Below are 9214 nucleotides of genomic sequence, written 5' to 3' on the forward strand. Positions count from 1 at the left end.
CTTTAGGGGGCTGAGCGTAATCCAGCACTTAGCTCAGGCGGGGCTGCACTGGCCCACTGAGCTCCCAAACGTCTCCGCTTTTGCTCAGTTGCATGAACGCCGTGTGGCCCTGCTGACGGGCGACGCCTTCTCCGGGCAGTTGTAAAGGCCTTTGATGATAATAAACGATGCGATTGGGTAATAAACATAATGAAAACATGCACTTTGGTACACAGACTCTTTTAGGATATGATGTCCACGGCGCAAAACACTTGGAGAGAGTTTTTTTTTTTTTTTATTGTTGTTGCTTTTGTGTAGGGCTGTTTCAGGGAGGCTCATGCGGAACTGAACTGGGAAGTTCAGTTGTTTTTTTTTTTTTTTACTTCCGGGCAAAGACAATTCAAGGTCACTCCCAAATGCAAAGACAAGCAGAATGAAGAAATGAGGCTCCTCCTGCCAGGTGGCTTCTCAGTTTGTCGTCCCAGGAATCTGGAATGAAGTTTAGGAGGGCTGCATCCCCTCCAATCCCAGGGACAGGCCTTAGCAAGCCCTGAGTCCCGTTAATAAATCCTCCCTTTAACAGTGGCCTCTCTGGAGCCTGCTGGTGCCTGGCCGGGCGCAGAGGCCGCGCCAAGCTCTCACAAACTAATGCAGGTCCTTGTGAAACTGTTAGGGCATCTATTCTGTCTTCACTGCCCAGGATTCTGGGGACACTCGGGCTGTGGGCTTCTCCCCTTGAAAGGCCTGCAGTTTAAAGATATGTCCACCAGGTGGCGCAAAGCCTCCTTTTCGTGCGGCTGTTGGAGCCCACTGTCTGCGGACAGTGTCTGTTCTGTGTGGGGGCGAGTCGGCCTTCTCTTACTAGGATGTGAATACAAATCTCCAACCCAGGCATACCCGGTAAGTAGACATCCAGCCCCTGCTTAAACACATCCGGGGACGGGGAGCTCACCACCTCTGGGGGCAGGGTAAGTAGCCGGATGGGGGTGGGGGGGAGGGGTGAAATTGAGGGCACCAAAAAAGCCACCTGTTCAGTGATAATGTCACCCTTCCTTTCCCAACCCTCAGGCCGCTGGCTCTTTGTTACGAATAATTTATTATCTCCATCTCTTATCACCTTATCCCTGAGTGGTTTATCAAGTTTCTGAACAGCGGCTCAGACAAGATCTTTCACAGTCTGGGACACAGGCCAGGGGCATGTCAAAAGCCTCTCTCCCTGCACCCCACCCCCATCCCCAGACCTGGATTAGGAATCCGAAGAGAGACTACCTGAGTTCCCTCGTGGCTTTAGTGAAGTCAGCCTTCTGGGCCTCAGTTTCCACATCTGTAAAGTGACTAGCAGCATCCTTTACCCTGCTTGCCACATTAAGTTGTTGAGAAATTGCTGATGAAATGATGCATTTGTTTATTTAACAGATATTTATTGAGCACCTACTATAAGGTAGGCACTGTTCTGGAAACTAGGGAAGATTTAAGTAAACAAGAAATAGTGCATCTGATGTCAGGTGGTGTGGTAAGTGCCTTGAAGGAAGATACAATGGAGTCAAGTGACATGGCTGGGGGGAGGGGGAGATTCTAAATTGAGCTGTCAGAGATGTGATAAGCATGTGAAAGCAGGAGCGAGTCATCTTCACTGACAGCCATTTCCCCCTGTAGTCTGTCTGTCTCCCTTCTCTTTGGCCTGTAGTTCCCACCGTGAAAGTGAGACAGACACCGTTTCTGAGTATTGAGATAGACAGTTGTTAGTTTCTGTTACGTGCAATCAGACGCAATCCTAGTAGATATGAAAGATGCAGGCGGAAAGGCTGGGAGGAGAAGACCAAACTGACCCAGAGCTACTCCTCTCTAGTCCCCTCTTTTCCCCATGGGGGAACCACAAACTAAGGCCGATGAGATCATAAATTCTCCTGAACAGGCTTCAACTCACCAGGTCAGGCCCATCTACACATCTCAACTCAAGAAAGCACTGTGTGTTGTTGAAAGTTCTCTGGCTGGAAAGCCCCAGAGTTCTAAATGTGGCTCTTGAAATCCCAGCAATTCTTATCAGGAGATTTCCCTTCAGTCACAGACTCCGGCTAGTGACATGCTCAGGTTCCCAACCTGTGATCTGGGATGAATCTGCCTGTCAGATTATCAGGGAGCAGATGTCTGGGGGTGGCTGCACCTGGTGAGTAAATCTCCAGAGAGATTCTGAAGCAGCTGACAAAGCACCTTTCTCCCAACCATCCCTTATGAGGATCACGATCGGACTCTGTTTTCGGGACGGGACAACTTCAGATCAGAGATATCAAGGGGAGCCCGAGGGTCTGGGAACCTGGCTTTCATTCAGGGCCCTTTCCAAGCTTTGGAACAGACCATCCCAACTCCAGCCTCACACAAACTCTAAAGTGATTTGCAATGAAGTTATGTTTTCCTGGCTGAAGTGTCAGTAATTCACCAAACCGGCTCTCGATCAGCCACAAAAAGAGAAAAGGACCTTAGACAAAGCAGAAGATCTGAACTAGAGCCAGCAGCAGAAGGTCCCCAAAGAAATAGCAGAAACGAAAGCTTGGCGGCTCAACCTCATCTTTACTTTCAGCCAGATGAAGTGCCTTTCTGATAATGCAAGGTCATTCATTTGACTTTGTAGTGCACTGGACATGCCCAGATCAAAATCCAGTTCATAGGTTAGATGGGGCAGGGGAGGAGACATCCATCATTTCTGCCCACATTCCATTGCCAGAACTCAGGCAGGCGGCATATAGATGTGTTCCTTAGCTCCTTCTGAATGCCTTTCCACCCTTATTCATTCCATTCTCCAGCCTTCCTTATCCTGCTCCGTGGCCAGGAGGCTGACCCGTATGGATGGCACCAATGGCTCCTTTGTCCTCTGCTTGTAGTTGGGTTGGGTCAAGGAAGCCACTGGAAGGAAAACTGGAGAATGTGGTCTAGGTCTGTGTTTCTCCCGATCCCTCCTTGACTGGGGACTTTCCCCCAGTCCCAAGCAGGTCCATAGGTTGGCTATGTTTTTCTACTAAAGGCCACGTTTCTGTCACTGCCCTCTCCATACGGTCACTCCCTTCAAGTTTTGTTCCTGTTCCTTCCACTTGTCCTTTTAGACTGAGGGATGGTAACCACTGCCCATTGGCAGCCCCAGGAAACCGCACCAACATTTGCTGTTTTCCCTACACCTTGTGTGCATCCTTGTAAATGGTCTCGTTATTTAACCTTCCACAATTGTCCAGTGCAGGTGGAAGGAACTCTTTGGTGGACAGTTGTCTCTGCCCCATCCACTCTGACCTCTATGCTTCTTGGCTTTTCTGCATGGGCTATCAAGGGCTAATGCCTCTTTCCTGCACCCCAGCTTCCTCATCTGTAAAATGAGTGGGCTGAGCAGGAAATCTATTCAACTGACATTTGGTAGCCCCTCCAGCTGCAAATGGCATCTTTGCTGTCCCGAGCTACTTGGCTCCTTGCCTATGAACTCAAATGCAGGTTTCTCCTTCGGGCTCCAAAATAAAAGTAATCTCATAATGTACCACCTGCCACATATCTTCTCCTAACTTCCTCTTGTAGATTCAATTGTGCCTTTCCCCAAGCCCCGTCAAATTCACCTCTTGAAGCCCTAAGCCCCAGTACCTCGGAATGTGACTATATTTGGAGATAGAGCCTTTAAAGAGGCAATTAAAGTAAAATGAGGCTATTAAGGTGGGCCCTAATCCAATCTGACTGGTGTCTTTCCAAGAAGAGGAGATTAGGACACACAGAGAGACACCAGGAATGTGTGCACACAGGGCAGAGATCCTGTGAGGACACAGCGAGAAGGCAGCCGTCTGTAAGTCTGTGGTACTTGGTGATGGCAGATCTTAGAAAACGAATACATGTCCTACCTTGGCTTCTAGCCCTTGAAGGCTTCTCTGTGTTATGGCTCAATACTTTGATAACTTAACCTGCGATGATGATTCAGTGGAGGTCAGACAGTCCCTCAAATTTCCCTCAATAACACATCTCTACTTGAAGCATGACTCTTCATAAGACAACGCCCCAAAGAGATTGGCAATGAGATAATGCAGGTTAGCCGAGCACCTCTCTTGTCATCCTCCTGGTAATAACTGGTTTTGCTTCTGGGAACAGCTTCTCTCCTGCTCCATCACAGTCTCCTGCCCCTGACAATGGGGAAAGGCCTGCAACCCAAGTGGGGCCATTGAGAGAAGCTCATTCCCCTGACCACAGTGATTGTTCCAGAGAAGGCATGTGACCCAGGACAGGCCAATCAGAGTCCTTCCCTGGCATTTTTCTGACTGGAGCTGGCAGGGAGGTTACCCCCAAGCTGTTGGTGATCACGCCCTCCACCATGATGATATGACAGAGAAGCAGGAAGGTGAGGGGAAGTCCTGACTGGGCCTGCTGTCCATTTCCAATCCGTGGGAGTTCTGAGCTGTCCTGATCCCTGAAGATCTTCCTTCAATTCTTTGACAACCCCGATAGCTTCCTAACAAATCTCCTTTCACTTAAGTTGGTTTGAGTTGGGGTTTCTGTCTTATACAATTAAGAACGCTCTGACTCTATTTTGAGGAGGTACAGTCCTTCCCAAAAAATGTTTGGCATTCTTCAAGTTTGCTCCCAGGCCTGCCACTGCTCCCTCTCCTAGAAGGTAGTTCCCTATCACCAGAGGTTTTCGGGCAGAGAGGGGGTGTCCTTTGTCTGGGTTGAATCAGAGGGAATTGCTGCTTTGGAGCTCAGGAGGTTTAACTGGGTGGCATCAAATATTCTCAGTAAAAGTCACTGATTCCATTGTGTACAGTCTCCTCCTGCCAGGGATTAGAGAGGCCCACTGTTTGAACACAGCTCTACTTTTCTCTCAAACTCATACATTGAGAGTTTATGAGCATCGGTGTAATATACTCTATTAATAAAAATGGAAGAAAAAGCCCATATCATCATCTCAACAGACACAGAAGAATCATTTGGCAAAATCGAACACTCTTTCATGATAAACATACTCATATCTTGGAATAGAATTGAACCTCTCCAACCTGATAAAGGTCATTTATGAAAACCTTGCTGCTATATCACACTTAATGGTAAAAGATTAGATGCTTTCCGCCTAATGTCAGGAGATTCTAGCCAGGGAAATTAGTCAAGAAAAAGAAATAAAAGACATTCACATTGGAAAGGGAGAAGTAAAACTATGTCTGTTCATAGATGATATGGTATTGTATACTGAAAAGGCCCAAGGAAAAAAATCGATTAGAATGAATAAGTGAGTTGAACAAGGTTGTAGGATACGAGACCAATCCATAAAAGTCAGCTGTATTTCTATACACTAACAATGAACAGTCTGAAAATGAAATTTGAAAACAATCCTATTTACAGTAGCATCAGAAAGAATAAAATACTTAGGATTATATTCACAAAACTACAAATCATTGCTGAAAGAAATTAAAGAGGCTCTAAATACCTGGGCAGACATTCCATGTTCCTGGATCGGAAGACTTACTATGTTAAGATGGCAGTACTCCTCTAATTGACCTACCGATCCAGTGCAATCCCTCTGAAAATTCCAACTTTTTTTTTTTTTACAGAAACGGATAAGCTGATAGTAATATTTATATGGAACTGCAAGAGACCCTGAATAGCCAAAACGATAGCCAAAGTAATCTTGAAAAGAAAAACAAAGTTGAGGGACCCATGTTTCCCAATTTAAAACTTACTACAAAGCTACAGTAACCAGAACAGTGTGTACTGGCATAAGATAGACATGTAGATCAGTGAAATAAGATTGAGAATCCTGAAATAAATCCACACATCAATGACAATTGATTGTTGATAAGGGTGCCAAGACTATTTAGTGGGGAAAGAATAGGTTCCTCAACAAATGGCATTGAGACAACTGGGTATCCACATGCAAAAAAATGAGGCTGTAACCTTATCTCACACCAATGTACAAAATTTAACACCAAATTCAACTCAATACAAAAATTAACTCAAAATGAATCAAAGACATACATATAAGAGCTAAAACTATAAAACCTTTGGAAGAAAACATAGGAGTAAATCTTCATGACTTGGATTAGGTAACAGTTTCTTTTTTTGTTTTAAGGTTTTATTTATCTATTGTCAGAGAGAGAGAGAGAGCGCACAAGCAGAGGGAGCTGCAGGCAGAGGGAGAAGCAGGCTCCCTGCTGAGCAAGGAGCCCGATGTGGGATTTGATCCCAGGACCTTGGGGATCATGACCTGAGCAGAAGACAGATGCTTAACCGACTGAGCCACCCAGGCATCCCTAGGTAACAGTTTCTTAAATGAGACCCCAAAAGTACAGCAAGAAAAGAAAAAGAAATAGATAAAATGGACTTTATCAAAATAAGACTACAGCACAGAAAATGGGAGAAAATATTTCCAAATTATATATCTGACAAGGGATTTATACCCAGGAAATATGAAGAACTCTACAAACCAATAATAAAAAGACAAATAACCCAACCAAAAATGGCAAAAAGACTTGAAGAGACAATGAACAATCACCAAAAAAGATGTATGAATGGCCAATAAGCACATGAGAAGATGTTCAACATCATCCATCATTAGGGAAACACAGACCAAACCACAATGAGGTACTATCTCACGCCTACTAGGATGGTCATAATAGACAAGATGGACGGTAACAAGCGTGTGGAGAAACTGGAACCCTCATACATTGCTGGTGGGAATGTGAAATGGCGAGGCTGCGATGGAGACCAGTTTCACCATTTCTCAAAAAGATAAAATAGATTTACTATATGATCCAGCAATTCCATTCCTAAGTACATACCCAAGAGAATTGAAAATATAGGTCCACATAAAAATCCATACACAAATGTTCATTGTAGCATGATTCATAATAGCCAGAAAGTAAAACCAACCCAAGTGTCCATCAACTGATGAACGGATAAACAATATGTGGTATATCTATACAATGGAATATTATTTGGCCATAAGAAGTAATAAAGTTCGGATTATATCATCCCACTTACCTGCAATGCCTGGCAAGGCAAATCAATAGAGACAAACAGTAGATGAGTGGTTTCCAGGGCCTAGAGGGATGAGGAAGTGGGAATGACTGCTAATGGGAATGGGATTTCTTTTCAGTGTTGAAAATGTTCTGGAATCCGGTAGTGGTAACTGATGCACAACTCTGGATATACTACAAACTATGGCATGTGAATTAGATCTTAATAAAGGTGTGATTAAAGAAAAAAGTGCTTATGAGCAAATAGACCTCTGTGTGGAGTGGCAGCTTCCCCAAAGACAACAGCAGGTCAGAAGTACTTTCCTAGGTCCCTAAGAGTGGGACACAGCATAAGGATTAAAACCCAGGCTTTGAATCCCCATGGTTGTGGGCTTAAACACTCCTTCCACCTCATGAGTTGTAGAGTGTTGGGAAATGGTTTCTCTGAGCCTCTCATCTGTAACGTGAGAATAATTCTTACTTTCTAGGCTTCTTAGGAGGATTATCTGCTTGGTAGCTTAGAGTGTTCAATAAATGATAGCTATTATTATTATTATTATTATTATTTTCTCTTGGACAGAGGGGGAAGAGATCCCTGGAAGGAAACTTTGGCCTTGGATGAAAGGTGGAAAGAAGAGGCCCGGCTGAAAGAAGTAGACAAACAGATTTTAGGTTGTAGCTAGGACTAGAGGGACACGGAGGACCCTCTCCAGGAACGGGGGGCAGGACGGTGATTGGAGAGGGAAAGAGTACAGATACTCAGCCTCCCAGTACTATCGCCAAGTAGGTTAATGCTAGGAGGCCGATCTGGTGTTTTGTCACATTCTAGTGCTGCAACTTTCCAAACCTTTACTCTTGGGAAGGGGCAAGGAGTTGCTTGTGGATACCCAATTGTCTCAATACAGTCTCACTATAGATCCTAGGCATGAACATCAAAATCAGCCCAGGTTCCCTTGATTCTGCAAACAATGAACAGCAATAGCTGGCCCGTTAGGACTACATCTTTAGTGGGGCTGAATGTTTTCTTCTCATCAATATTTGATTCTTGTGCAATAACAGATGATTTTTATTTTGTTCTTTGGCCTTTTTTGTACTTTTCAAATTTTCTACAGGGATAAAGGTTTTGTTGTTGTTGTTTTGTTTTTGTTTTTGTTTTACTAAAATGCTATTAGGAAATTCATAATAAGCATGACTTCCGACAGCATTTCCTTTGGTCCATGCTTTTCCTTCTTGGATCTTGCCTGGCTCCATCAAGATTAGTATTTGTGAGCTGTATCAGTCAGGGTTCAGCTGGGGGAAGGAGAAACTACACCAGCTGATTGTAGCAGGAACCGAATCAGGGGCTTACCAAGTTGGTGGAAGGGTTGGAGGAGTGGGTTCTGAGTTGTGGCCCCCAGGAATGATCTGGAACACCGCCATGAGACCTATGATCCAGACATCAAGGGCCATCCTTGTTCTATGAAGGGGTGTCCGCAATGCTGGAAGGCTGTTGAAAAATACAGTTTCTCTTGACCTTGCTTGTCCCCATAGGAAGACACCCCATCTCACCTGCTCCTCCCAAATCTTGGGCCCCAGCCTCTAATGGTCAGATCCTCATTCACGTCCAAAAATCTAGGGGCAAAGGAGGGTGAGAAGTGTACTTTTCAGTTTTTTAGCCTGTGAGGTAAAGGACGGGACTCTGGCAGGAGGCTGGGATGGACATGAATGGGGTCAATCCATCCAGACCAGCCTCCGTATATCAAGATTTTGACATTTCTTTTGGCTCGAAACTTAACTGAGTTAAACAACTGATGATACCCACCCCCCTTCTCTCTCTGTCTCTCTCTGGCTGTGTAAAATTTATCTTTGCAGTGTGAAATGACTTTTTCCTGTGTGTGGAGTCTATACATTTACCTCTGAAACCCTTGAAACCAGGAGAAGCAGTTTCCTGCGATGAGTCCTTGCATCTGACTTCAAGTGCTCTGAGTTTGGCCGCTGCTGAAATGAAATCCACTTTTTCTACAGGAAGTGCGAAACTCCTGTGCATTACAGGAAGTAAGAGCTTCCACATATTCTCTTGAGAATAATGAACACTTCCCGGAGGAAACAATATAACTTAATAAGGTTTTTTTCAATAAAGAACCAACTGCTTAAGAACACACTCAGGGGGAAAAAGCGTTTGAGAAGATGCTTCACTTCACGAATAATTAAAAGCAAATCAAAAACAAGAGTGGCTCATCAGATCAATAACAAGGAACAGGCTCGAGTATCTACTCGGGTCCGGTACT

At 44.7% G+C, this 9214-nt stretch overlaps 1 long non-coding RNA gene across 1 annotated transcript; it reads right to left on the bottom strand.

Moving 5' to 3' along the window:
• Window positions 1-2643: 2643 nt before the first annotated feature.
• On the bottom strand, window positions 2644-8904 carry LOC118538863 (uncharacterized). The gene is made up of 3 exons (XR_013440956.1): window positions 8841-8904; window positions 8296-8433; window positions 2644-4769 (listed from the first exon to the last, which is right to left on the bottom strand). It is a non-coding gene; the product is annotated as an uncharacterized LOC118538863 (long non-coding RNA).
• Window positions 8905-9214: the final 310 nt, after the last annotated feature.

Source organism: Halichoerus grypus, chromosome 9, assembly GCF_964656455.1.
Source record: "Halichoerus grypus chromosome 9, mHalGry1.hap1.1, whole genome shotgun sequence".
NCBI lineage: Eukaryota > Metazoa > Chordata > Mammalia > Carnivora > Phocidae > Halichoerus > Halichoerus grypus.